The sequence below is a fragment of the Bubalus bubalis genome, chromosome 2 (assembly GCF_019923935.1).
Source record: "Bubalus bubalis isolate 160015118507 breed Murrah chromosome 2, NDDB_SH_1, whole genome shotgun sequence".
Taxonomy (NCBI): domain Eukaryota; kingdom Metazoa; phylum Chordata; class Mammalia; order Artiodactyla; family Bovidae; genus Bubalus; species Bubalus bubalis.
The window spans coordinates 138,838,951-138,853,201 of NC_059158.1; the positions used below are offsets into that span (position 1 = coordinate 138,838,951).

Consider the following 14,251-nt stretch of genomic DNA (forward strand, 5'->3'; position numbering starts at 1 on the left):
TTCTATCACAGTGCCCAGAACATCAGATGTGCCCTCTACATATCTGTTTCATGAATGGTGTAAAGCAACTGGCACAACAATAAATTAGCTAACAAAAGTTGCATAAGGAAGATTATGCATACTTTACTTCAGGAAAATATTTGACTTTTACTAAACAGTTTATTCTGAAATTCTTTCATCTTCCTTGGGATATCTTTTCAGGTCCCCAAATTCACCATTTTAAAATGCAACTTCCTCCCAGACACATCTGCTGTTACTGTATATCCTATTTCCACCAACAGAGCACTGATTTCTTATTATCTAAGTTCAATACAGTAGGTTACTCCTTCTATAGCAAGGGTAGCTGGTGTTTTTTATGTTTATTTAGTAAAAATAATATGATCTCCTTTTCCTTTTCTCCAGTCTTGATACCTTGGAATAATGGCTAACACTATCAAGTTCATTTCCTGTACTTGGCTGTAAGAATTAGCTCTGGGCTTCCAGATGACTTGGGCAAAACGTGTGACAGGGTGAATAATAAAATTCCCACGTAAAGAAAGGAAAAATAATAGTTCATTGGTAGAGAAAATTTTCTCATCTTTGTGCCAAAAAAAGTCTTAATTCAATCCTGTATTCAAAAAATATTAGTTGAATACTTATTATGTACTAGGCACAATTATTTAAAACATATTATTGACCAGCTATACTCTACTATTAGGTACTGGACTTCGTTGATCTACAGCATCATGAATTATAAGGTGTACCATTATTTTATTTGAAGTTGGGAAAGACATACCAGGCTATATATTGTTATCCTGCTTATTTAACGTCTATGTAGAGTTCAGTTCAGTTCAGTTGCTCAGTCATGTTTGATTCTTTGTGACCCTATGAACTGCAGCACACCAGGCCTCCCTGTCCATCACCAACACCCAGAGTTCACCCAAACCCAAGTCCATTGAGTTGGTGATGCCATCCCACTATCTCATCCTCTGTCATCCCCTTCTCCTCCTGCCCTCAATCTTTTCCAGCGTCAGGGTCTTTTCAAATGAGTCAGCTCTTCTCATCAGGTGGCCAAAGTACTGGATTTTCAGCTTCAGCATCAGTTCTTCCAATGAACACCCAGGACTGATCTCCTTTAGGATTGACTGTTACATCTCCTTGCAGTCCAAGGGACTCTCAAGAGTCTTCTCCAACACCACAGTTCAAAAGCATCAATTCTTCAGTGCTCAGCTTTCTTTATAGTCCAACTCTCACATCCATACATGACCACTGGAAAAACCATATCCTTGAACAGATGGACCTTTGTTGGCAAAGTAATGTCTCTGCTTTTCAATATGCTATCTAGGTTGGTCATAACTTTCCTTCCAAGGAGTAAGCGTCTTTTAATTTCATGGCTGCAATCACCATCTACAGTGATTTTGGAGCTCCCCAAAATAAAGTCAGCCACTGTTTCCACTGTTTCCCCATCTATTTGCCATGAAGTGATGGGACCGGATGCCATGATCTTCATTTTCTGAATGATGAGCTTTAAGCCAACTTTTTCACTCTCCTCTTTCACTTTCATCAAGAGGCTCTTTAGTTCCTCTTCAATTTCTGCCATAAGGGTGGTATCATCTGCATATCTGAGGCTATTGATATTTCTCCCAGCAAACTTGATTCCAGTTTGTGCTGGATGATGTACTCTGCATATAAGTTAAATAAGAAGGGTGACAATATACAGCCTTGATGTACTCCTTTTCCTATTTGGAACCACTCTGTTGTTCCATGTCTAGTTTTAACTGTTGCTTCCTGACCTGCATACAGGTTTCTCAAGAGGCAGGTCAGATGGTCTGGTATTCCCATCTCTTTCAGAATTTTCCTCAGTTTATTGTGATCCACACAGTCAAAGACTTTGGCATAGTCAATAAAGCAGAAATAGATGTTTTTCTGGAACTCTTTTGCTTTTCTGATGATCCAGCGAATGTTTGCAATTTGATCTCTGGTTCCTCTGCCTTTTCTAAAAGCAGCTTGAACATCTGGAAGTTCATGGTTCATGTATTGCTAAAGCCTGGCTTGGAGAATTTTAAGCATTACTTTACTAGCATGTGAGATGAGTGCAATTGTGTGGTAGTTTGAGCATTCTTTGGCATTGCCTTTCTTTGGGATTGGAATGAAAACTGACCTTTTCCAGTCCTGTGGCCAATGATGAACTGGATGAATCACAAGCTGGAATCAAGACTGCCAGCTATATCAACAACCTCAGATATGCAGATAATACCACTCTGATGGCAGAAAGTGAAGAGGAATTAAAATGACTCTTAATGAGGTTGAAAGATGAGAGTGAAAAAGCTGGCTTGAAACTCAAAATTCAAAAAACTAAGATTATGACATCTGATCCCCTCACTTCATGGCAAATAGAAGGGGTAAAAGTGGAAGCAGTGACAGATTTTATTTTTTTGGGCTCCAAAATCTCTATGGACGGTGACTGCCGCCATGAAATTAAAAAACACTTGCTCCTTGGAAGAAAAGCTATGACAATCCTAGACAGCATATTAAAAAGCAGAGATGTCACATTGCCAACAAAGGTTCATATAGTCAAAGCTATTGTTTTTCCAGCATCATGTATGGATATGAGAGTTGGACCATAAAGAAGGCTGAGCGCTGAAGAATTTATGCTTTCAAACTGTAGTTCTGGAGAAGACTCTTGAGAGTCCATTGGGTAGCAAGAAGATCAAACCAACCAATCCTAAAGGAAATCAGTCCTGAATATTCATTGGAAGCACTGATGCTAAAGCTGAAGCCCCAATACTTTGGCCACCTGATGGTACGAACTGCTCACTGGAAAAAACCCTGATGCTGGGAAAGATTGAAGGCAGGAGGAGAAGAGGATGACAGAGGATAAGATAGTTGGATGGCATGACCGATTCAATGGACATGAGTTTGACCAAGCTCCAGGAATTGGTGAGGGACATGGAAGCTTGGTGTGCTGCAGTGGGGTTGCAAAGAATCGGACATGACTGAGCGACTGAACTGAACTGAGCAAACACATGGAAAGATGCTCGATATAACTAGCTATCAGGGAAATGCAAATCAAAACCACAATTAAATATGCAATTATGAAGTTGAAATGTTGGGAATAGGAGATATGGAAGAATGTGGAGCCTGAGAAGAGCTCCAAATATGGAATTCTAGGAAATCTAGTGAACAGAGTCCAAGGAGGTGCTGAGTGATGTTCTGGACCAGTGTGCACGATGTCGGTAACTTGTGAATGACTGTTTCTGCCTCTAGTCCTTCCAAGGGACGATTTGGGGAGGTACTTTCTTTGTTGCTCAGGAGGTCCTGTGAAATTAAGACTTTATTGTTCACAATGACAGTATCAATAGCATATATATGTATTTATTTCCCCTTCCTCATTCTTCCTGGTGATTCACTTCTCTTCACTGGAATTGGCAACTAAATAAACTACTTTAGAGAAGTAGTTATTTTAGGCACTGATTTGGGGGGAACTCTAAATAGTGATCTGGCATAAGGAATAGCTTTAGAAAGAAGACATGTAGGGTAATATTCTGGAGCACTCTCTTATCAAAGAGCAACAAGGACCAATTGCTGGTAGTAAATGAGTAATTCCTGATGTTAATCTGTAGCGCAGTGAAACATCACAATAAAAAAGGCTCATCTGAGGTAGGTTGGGAAGTGGTACATGTGCAAGATAAGGTAGTTGCTCAAGCACCTGAAGACTGTGAGGGTATTGATGACTTAAGTGATCGCAGCACTGGCTGTGGAAATTCCCAAAAACAAAAACAACTAGCTCAGTTCAGCTATCTGTCTGCTTGGAGTGAGGCATAAAAGCCAGAGGTCCTTCATGGCAGCATTTAAAGAGATTCTTCTCTTGTAAGGTCACAAGGAAGATTTTCGAGTATGTTGAAAGTCAGTCTTATATGATAGAGCTAAATAAAATGGGACTGAGTGCACAGGTGTGATAAGTTTCTACTGAAAAACAAGAACCCTGATTAAAAAAAAAGACCTGGGATGGGAACATTTGGATGGATAAAAACTTGAAATTCTAGAGTCTTCTGAGTTCTGGGCCAGCAGCAGCCACTTCTTCTCTGGGTCAGAGGGTGAAGCAAAGCAGCTTTTCTTTCCTTGGAGCACTTTCAAAGACTTAGCCTGAGGAAGAAGCCTTGAAAGATGATGCTTTTTCTCCTCAAGATCCACCCTCACCTTATCTCATAACCTCAGACCAGTGGGTAAAATAAGAGGGAAGGTGAGTTCTCCAGAATAACATAGTTTACTTGCTGAAACAAATTGGCTAACATATACTGGGTGAAGCCAAAAGAACCCATGTGGGTTGGATCTTGAAAATATTGGGTGAGAACATCAGGTCTGACAGGATGGCATGCACTCACATGGGAGCATTTTTTGTAACCCAGGTTCCCTGAAGAGGGTAAAGACTTGGAACTGGTATAATATGCTGCTCGATGGAAACTTGCAGCTTGGACACATCAATAATCTGTAATTTTAAAAAAAGTAGAAATGCCTGTGAGGTCAGAAGTCTCAGGGCATCCCCTCCTTTCTCTTAGTCCTCTTAGTTCTTTAAATAAAGTTTAAAACCATGTAGGATTTTTCATTAGAACATTTAATATGTGCATTCTAAGTAGAGCCTTGAAGAGTAATGACATTAGGTTGACCAGAAGAACTTGCCATTTTTATTTGTTTAAGCATGATTGGAGATTAGAAATTTTATTTGTTTCTATATGATATCTAGTGACTGATCTGATCTGATATGATATCTGGAAAAAAGAAATTTTTAGAAAGGGATTGTTGACTGAAAGTATTTACAGCCTAAAAATAGAGAGTTATTTCATTTGGTGGGAAAAATTTTGGGACTTCAAGCCCAGGAGGGAGCATCTCAGGTAGCCCTGAGAGACTGCACTGAGAAGGCAGGAGAGGGAGTCAGGGCGTATATAACAAAGGAGAATGGCAGCTACTGGGGTGCAGGCTTTGTTTTCCCTTTTGGGAGCCCTCATTTACATTTGGAGGCCTGAAATCATTGATGTTTGTCACATCCTTGTTTATTGACATGGTAGGAGATATTCTATTTCACAGGATGAACCTTTGTTAGATGCAGGCTAATGGGGGTTGGGGGGTAGTTGGCCAGTGATGCCCCACTCTTTGAGGAACAAAGCTGTAGCTTGGTGATGGTCTTTCACGCACTGTCCATGGGTTGCTGATCAGGGCCACTTTTACCTCGACTTCTGAAAGTGGGTTCCATGATAAAGAACAGTCAAAGCAAGAAAGTCAGAATGGCTTCCTGGTCCTGTTTCTGTTGCAGCAGAACCAGTCAGCTAAGTCCTTGGGAACCTTATTTGAAAGCCAGATGATGACAAAAAGAGCATGAGACAATGGTGTTGGTTGCTACACTCCTACCTGCAGATCCTGTGATTGTATGAACAGTAAAGCTTAGCGTTACTTGTTTTGGGGTAGAGTTGGAGACACGAAAATGAGAACTTTATTGTTATCCCACACATTATACTTTAGGATTTAATGGTATTGGGTGATCTGTTGTTTTCTCTCATTTTGTTTTTCTTTTGTATCTGTGTACCTGCAAAAGACAACCAATTTCAGATAGCAAGCTTGTAATGCCTGAACCACATAAATACTTTTATCTTGAGCTTTTTCTTCCCCATAGTTTCCCAGGTAAGTGTATGAACATGGGGCTGATGTCTAAAAAGCATCCTTTCCTCTTAGCTCATGTGGTCCCAGGAAATGTCATAGAATCTTTAGATTCATTCCCATGGCAACAGGCAACTCTATTACCAAGAACACTTTTAGCTTTTCTCTTTGAGAAAATTTGCTCTATATTTGAGATTCAGAGCTATCTTGATTAATATTATTTTCGGATGCATTGTGAGGCACTGTGCCTACAGAGATGACTTATTTGTTACATACAGTTGAGATGGGAAGGCAATCAATGCCTCTTATCTAATGAAGCAAAATACAGACTATGTTAAAGGGCTTTGCAATGCTGTGTGATTGGAAGTTTTTGTATGATTAGGCTGAGGAGAAGCAAAAGAATGGAGATAGAAAATAATAAACTATGCACTGCTAACTGAAATTACACACATATACACAATCCTAACATATGTGCTCACATACACACATGAACAACAAAACAGAGTGGGGATTGTGGTATAACAAACTGCTACTCCATGAACTGAGTGGAAAGGTTTATTTTCAGCCATCTGGACTGGAATTTGTAATAGAGATTAAAGTAGTAATCAGTGGTGATGTTACCAACCTGGGCCCTTGGGCTCTTTAATCAATAGAAATTTGTAAGAGGCCAGATGAGAAGTTCAGCCGAGGCTTTACTGGGACTCACACTGCAGCAAAAGGGAGAGATAACAAGAAACAGGTGCCCTTGCTCCCTCTTGGTGAGCCGGTTCCTTAAATGGGGTGAGGGTAGGGGTGGATTTGCGAGTTGGGTTAGAGGGGTGTCTTAGCTAGTCTGCCTGCCCCCTTGGTGGTGCTTTGTACAGGGATGACATGGAATAGTTACCCTGCTTTAGTTTCTGTCACCTCAGAAGCAATGGTTTCTGCCCTTTTTGTGTCTTATTGCTCCAACAGCGCATGCAGTTACTTTCAGTCCCTAATAATAATTTCATTGCATTCTGTTGCTGGAGGCCACATTTGTCCTGGTTTAAGCCCTCCAGCAAAGCCTCCCAGGCCCTGTTATGTCTCTGTCTTTTTCCCTGAGTATCTGGACTATTAGGGATGTTTGCAGGGGGTTGCTATTTGGGCTATGGTGGATTTTTCGAGTCTGGACCCTCATTATTTTGTCACATTTTCTATGTTGTGACATGAGGAAAGCAAATTATTGGAGACACTACTAGATAAAATCTATTAAGGTTCTATTTCATGTTTTATGAAATGGAAACAAATGTGAAAGTCTGCACAAATGAGGGCCCTGTTAAACCAAAACTAACCAACCACCACCATCAACAATAAACCCAATGCCTCTCCCAGCCTCAGAGGCTAGTTTAGGATGGGGTTCAAATTAAAAAAAAAAAAATTTCCAGGTGATATCAATGTTTGACCAAGACTGATTAGCTTAATTACTTTGGAAATTATTAACATTTTGTTAAAGAAACAATTCATTTTGTGTCATATCACTCTGACGTATAGGATAGACCTGCCTTCTGGTTTCCATCAAGCTACACCAGCTTTTTTTAAGTATTTCAAGTTATATAAATATATAATTGAATTAAATGCTAGAATCATCTTATTAATAGGGAAGATACTAGTCCCCCTTAACAGAAAAGGAGACTGAAGCTTCATGCAAATGAATAACTAACAAACTGATTCTAAAGCTGATGTTCTTTTTTTACTGTTTCATATCATCTTCATCATTAGTCAGGGAGATTATAGTCTAGGAACCTGGTATCAAAAGGTAAAGGGAGGTCATGAAATGAAAAGGCAGGTTTGGGCATGTTAAGTCTGATTGTATCTCTGTGTATTCATTTGCCAAGAATGTTGTAACAAAGTGCCACAAACTGGGTGGTTTAAAACAGAAAGTTATTCTCTGGCAGTTATAGAGCTAGAAGTTTAAAGTCTAGGCTTCTAGTCATCTCTGGCATTTCTTGGCTTGGTGCTACATCACTCTAATCTTTGCCTCTGTTTTTATGTGGCTGCATCTTTGTGCTTGTCCTGTGTCTCTATTCCAAATTTCCTTTTTTCTCTGACAAAGACACAAGTCATGGGATTTAGGATCCACTATAAATCTGGGATGATATCATTTTGAGATCTCTACCTAATTACATATGTAAAGACCCTATTTTCAAGAAGGGTCACATTCTGAGGTCCTAGGTGAGTATGAATTTTGGATGGGCCCTATTCAACCCACTACACTCTACAAGTTATGTTTGGAATTGCCAGTCATTTCTTGATGAGAAAACTAGTACTCCTGTTTCTTGTGAGAAGATTTGCACAGAACAAAAGGAATAGATGAAATTAAGTGACTGAGAGGAAGCTTTTCTGGCAGCCCTGGAAGAACACAGGCAGGTCCTGAGGAGATTTTCTAGGAAACTTCTGTAGAATTCTAAGTCAGAAAGACGAGTTATAGAAGTTTTTTGCTCTCAGAGTAATTGGCTCTTGTGTATAATAGTATAAGAACACTTGTCTTCCTGCTGGTGCAAGCTGCTTCAGTAGGAATTTATTGGTCATTTGTTTTTTGCAGCTCCCTTGAAGGAGCTGGCTATAGGAAGGAGCTAGCTATCTGAAGATGTTCTAAATGTTGACTATGAAAGGCAGGAGTACTTTGATCAATATTTTGTTTCTTTGCATTCTAATTCAGTGGAATGCCTATAGATGTTGGGATGTTTCTCCAAGCTTCCTCAACTTGTGGATACAAACGGGTGTCTCAGTGAGCAAAAGAATACTTTCTCTTTCCCTCTCAGCTGACATAGGACCTGCAGTCCTACTCTGATGAAAACCTCACCCAGTTATTTCTGAGAGTCCACAGGGAATTTTACACGTTGCTCAAAAACCTCTATCTCATACAGTCTCCCATTCTGACCCCTCTCCAAGAATTTGTTCTTTGGGAGCACCATGTGACACGGTTATTGGAACAAACAACAGCACTGTCACATTAGAACATACAGCAGGGGTTGTATCCATGTTGTGAGTTTCCATCTGAAAACCAAAACTTAGTTTGAGTGATATAAGCTATAGTATAAGCTCAGATTTCCTCATCCAAAAGTGTTTTGGCTAGGTGCTAGGTGCATGTATGAATTTCTACACCTCAGTAATTGATTCAATATTTGATACTTTTACCTTTCAAATATTCAACAAAGACTTATTTGCCTTCCTTAAATTTAAAATGCAAAGAATAAGCTTGATCTTTTCATGTTGATAGTATCTGAAGCCAGTTTGAGTTTTGTATCAGCAGGAACATCATGCTGTTAATTCATGTCCCTATATTTCTTGGCTTTCCTCCTGAAGTTCAGTTAATAATATTTTCCTTTATTCTCCTCAAGGGATTTCTAGAACTGTGATGTGACTATATAATTTATTGTTATGAAGCATTTTACTTACCAGTTCAGTTGCTCAGTCGTGTCCGACTCTTTGTGACCCCATGAATTGCAGCATGCCAGGCCTCCTTGTCCATCACCAACTCTCGGAGTTCATTCAAACTCATGTCCTTCAAGTCGGTGATGCCTTCCAGCCATCTCATTCTCTGTCATCTTCTTCTCCGCCTGCCCCCAATCCCTCCCAGCATCAGAGTCTTTTCCAATGAGTCAACTCTTCGCATGAGGTGGCCAAAGTATTGGAGTTTCAGCCTTAGCATCAGTCCTTCCAATGAACACCCAGTACTGATCTCTTTTAGGATGGACTGTTATATCTCCTTGCAGTCCAAGGGACTCTCAAGAGTCTTCTCCAACACCACAGTTCAAAAGCATCAATTCTTTGGCACTCAGCTTTCTTCACAGTCCAACTCTCATATCCATACGTGACTACTGGAAAAACCATAGCCTTGACTAGACGGACCTTTGTTGGCAAAGTAATGTCTCTGCTTTTCAATATGCTATCTAGGTTGGTCATAACTTTCCTTCCAAGGAGTGTCTTTTAATTTCATGGCTGCAATCACCATCTGCAGAGATTTTGGAGCCCCAAAAATAAAGTCTGACACTGTTTCCCCATCTATTTCCCATGAAGTGATGGGACCAGATGCCATTCATTTTCTGAATGTTGAGCTTTAAGCCAACTTTTTCACTCTCCACTTTCACTTTCATCAAGAGGCTTTTTAGTTCCTCTTCACTTTCTGCCATAAGGGTGGTGTTATCTGCATATCTGAGGTTATTGATATTTCTCCCGGCAATCTTGATTCCACCTGTGCTTCTTTCAGCCAAGCTTTTCTCATGATGTGCTCTGCATAGACGTTAAATAAGCAGGGTGACAATATACAGCCTTGATGTATGTGGAACCAGTCTGTTGTTCCATGTCCAGTTCTGACTGGTGCTTCCTGGCCTGCATATAGGTTTCTCAAGAGGCAGGTCAGGTGGTCTGGTATTCCCATCTCTTTCAGAATTTTCCACAGTTTATTGTGATCCACACAGTCAAAGGCTTTGGCATAGTCAATAAAGCAGAAATAGGTATTTTTCTGGAACTCTCTTGCTTTTTCCATGATCATGCAGCTGTTGGCAATTTGATCTCTGGTTCCTCTGCCTTTTCTAAGACCAGCTTGAACATCTGGAAGTTCACAGTTCACGTATTGCTGAAGCCTGGCTTGGAGAATTTTGAGCATTACTTTACTAGCGTGTGAGATGAGTGCAATTGTGCAGTAGTTTGAGCCTTCTTTGGCATTGCCTTTCTTTGGGATTGCAATGAAAACTGACCTTTTCCAGTCCTGTGGCCACTGCTGAGTTTTCCAAATTTGCTGGCATATTGAGTTTATTTATATTTGATCCTTACTATGTTTCTCTGGAATGGAGAGAAGCAGGGGTGTGGGTGTTACTTCCTTTTACACTTGAAGACCCTGAGGCTCAGAAAGGCAACTGGGTGTCCAAGATCATGCAATTTGCATGTGGCAAAGTCAAGCTTTGTAGCCAGGTCTCCTGGCTTTGTATCTGGCAGTCTCCCCTAGATGGCCTTGTGTGGTGAAAACAAGTGCCCCTTTCCCTTTGTACTCAATATCTGGGCATTCTTTCCATGGAGATGGTGAGATCTGCTTGGTCTCGATAAGACTGCCATACAAATGAGAGCATACAGCAGTCTTAGATATCTGGAAGATGAGCCTCAAGCTGCCAGGGCCCTGAGGCCGCTCTCTAGACTGTGGGAGAGACAAATGGAGGAGAGGAGATATAAGAGACCCATTCTTGGCTGTTTTACCACTTATTCCACTGCCAGCACTACTGACACTTGTCCCCTGATTTAATTTTCATGGAAATTATAGAAGTTTTGTCATCATTAAAAGTGACACATTTTATTTTCATAGACCAGCATTTCAAAGGTTCAGTGAATTCTGATTCATTATTTTTCCACAGTCTGCAAACAGTATCACCCAACAACAAAACAGTATTACTTGATTAATAAAAGCTTGCTCCTGACAGTTCATTTTTGAGAAATACCAACTCACAGTCACTTGTTTCTATTCTTGATGTCCTAGCCTACTAACTTTTTGTATTGGTATTTGGCAGAATCTTACTACTGCAGCAACTGTTCCCTGAAATTCTCCCGTTGTTAATCCCAGAGCTGGCATCCCACGCTCCTCCTGCTACTTCTGCCGACACTCATTTTAAGCTCAGAGCACCAGAAATAGGATCCTGCTGGCTGCATCATTATTGCTTTCCTTTCCCATTTCTTATAGCATCGCACCTATCTGCCTTCTTGCAATGAGTCAAGCATACCCATAGTTAATGTACAGTTTCTCTCTCTGTATATAACATAAAGTTTCTTCCTGATATGGCAGGTATGTGGTTTTGCTTTTTAATTCTTAGCTAGCTCTTAAATTTGCCACCCAGCATCATCTCACAGTGTGACAAATCTTGGGAAATTTGGGCAACACGTGAAAGACACAAAAGATAAACTAATGAAGCGGATCAGTTTGTTAATTAGGGGACTCAATTTCTTTTCCCATGCCTTGTGTTTACTGCCTACCACACTGGTGAAAGAGACCATATTTATATCTTGTATAAAGATCTTCTTCATAATAGTTTTATTTTTTTTAAAGAAGTGAGCATATGTCACAATTTTGTCACCCTAACTCTACAAGGCATCCAGCCATTAGCTCCCTCAGGCTCAGCCTCAGCTGCAGAGAAAGGCTCAGCCAATGTCACACACTTTCCTGGTCAGCCTGCATCGCATGACTGAATGAGGCAGTCCTGAATGAGGATGTAAATTCCCAAGCATCTGGACCTTACTCAGGACATCCCTGTTGGGTGTGGGAGGTACTCCAGAGCTTCCCTCCAAGCTGGCCCAGGTTTTGCCAGACTTGTCTGTTTGATTATCCCTCTGCCCAATCCTGCTTGTTTCCCTTGGCTTTCACAGGTATTGATCCCTGATAAATGTCTTGCATTCGAGCATAGTCTCCATATATGCCTCCAGAAACCCCAACCTGTGACAGACACTGTTTGTTTTAAATTAATCGACACACCTCTGGCTTCTCAGAGCCTCAAAAATAGAGATGCTGAGGCTTCTCTCCGGATGTCTGAGGGACTCCACCTGAGCCAGGTGAGGCAGTCAAGGCCTGATGGGGCAGGTTGAAGCCCAACGTGGAGGTAAGGGCTGCAGGATGGTTCGTGGGGAGGCTTGTGGCCCTGGCTCTGATGACTGCAGAAATGTTCTGTTAAGAGGCAGCTCCTGTCTTCCTAACCAGCCCCATGCCCAGGATCAGACCCTTGGGGATTAAAGGACCACAGGGTGTTATTACAGCCTGGTGTTGGAGCATGGGACTTTTCTTGAGAAAAGAAGATAGAGCATTGTGGTTAAATGTATGGACACTGAACTCAAGCAGTTCTGTGTTTTCAATAGCTTTATTGAGACATATTTACATACAATAAGTTGCCACTTAAACTGTTTAACTAGATGCACAATAGTGAAACTGTCACCACAATTTCAATATCCATCATCCCTAAAGTTTCTGCTTGTCCATTTGTGATTCCTTCCTCTTACCCTTCCTGGCCCCATCCCCTGTTTCCAGGCAACAACTGTTTTCTACTTTGTTGTGATAGTTTTCTATTTTCTATAGCTTTATACAGTTGGAATTATTCAATATGTATTCTTTTTTTCCCTCTGGCTTCTTTCACTCAGCATAATTAGTTTGAGTCATTTATGTCATCGTGTTTGTATGTCAATTATTCATTTCTTTGCATTGTTGAGTAAAATCTCATTGTATGGATTTACCAGTTTATCTAGTCACATCAAAGGATATTAAAGTTGTTTCCAGTTTTTGTGTGTATGTGTTTGTTTTTTGGCCAGGGTAAATATAGTTGCATAGACATTTGTGAGCAAGTTTTTGTGTGAGCCTTGGTACTCATTTTTTTTCTGGGGAGAGTTCAGCAAAAATTTTTTGTAAAAGGACAACTAAAAAATGTTTCAGGTTTTGCTGGCCATGTAACCTGATATAGCTCCTCAATTCTATCACTAAAGTATGAAAAAGCCATGCTTATTACATAAATAAGGATGGCTGTATTCCAACAAAACTCCGTTTATGAAAAAGTGTGACACTTGATCTTAGATAAATATTAAAAGTGGGATTGATGGGTCACATGGAAAGTGCATGTTTATAAGAAATTGCCAAAGCTGTTTTCAAGAGCGGTTCCACTAGCTTGTAATATCACTAGGAACATATGAAAAACTAGGAACATATGAAAAATCAGTTGCTCTTACTCCTTTTGACCCTTCAGAGAGAAATTTCTTATATTAAAAAAATTTTAGTCACTCTTACGTTCACTGGTTTTTCATTGTAGGTTTTAATTTACATTTTCTATTGGCTAATGTTTTATATGTTATTTACTATCAGTTTATCTTCTTTGGTCAAATGTTCAAAGTTTTGGTGAGTTGTTAAGAAATGGACTATTTTCTATTTGAAGTTTGAGAGTTCTTCACTCTGAATACAAGTCCTTTTTCAGAGATATGATTTACAAATACTTTCTTGCACTCACTAGCTTGACTTTTACTTTCCTACCATTTCTTTGTTGTGCTAAAATTCTAAATTTTCATGAAGTATAATCGATTTTTCTATGACAGACTATGCTTTTGTAGTGTCCAAGAATGTTTTTCCTCAAAGTTCATGAAGATTTAATATTTTTTTATAGATTTACATTTTGTACTTAGATTTATGATCAACTGAGTTAATTTTTGTATACATTGTGAGGTATGGGCCAAGGATCCAGCACCATTTGTTGAAAAGACTTTCCTTTCTCCATTGAATTGCCTTTGCATCTTGGCCAATTTCCATGTCTCTACTTAACATGTTTAACCTTTTCTCTAATTAACTGAATGTATGGACTATAGTTATAATAACAGTTACAATGATAAAACAATATAATAATAACTGTTTTACTATCCTTGTCTGCTATTTATCATCCATATAATTTCTGGGTCAAATTTGGTTGATTGGTTTTTCTTATTCTTATGGGTTGTAATTTTTTTTCCCTTGCTTCCTTGCCTGGCTGGCAACTTCTGGTGGGATGCCAGCCATTTTACCTTATACCTTTGTGGATTCTGAATATTTTGTATCCTTTTAAATATTCTGCAATATTTATTCTACAATATTGTGCAGTGCAGGTAAGTTATT

The 14,251-nt window shown here is 39.8% G+C and overlaps 1 long non-coding RNA gene across 1 annotated transcript; it reads left to right on the forward strand.

Moving 5' to 3' along the window:
• The first annotated feature begins 3,136 nt into the window (after positions 1–3,136).
• Positions 3,137–12,902, forward strand: LOC123331847. Its single transcript, XR_006548648.2, has 2 exons — positions 3,137–4,222; positions 12,001–12,902. It is a non-coding gene; the product is annotated as an uncharacterized LOC123331847 (long non-coding RNA).
• Positions 12,903–14,251: the final 1,349 nt, after the last annotated feature.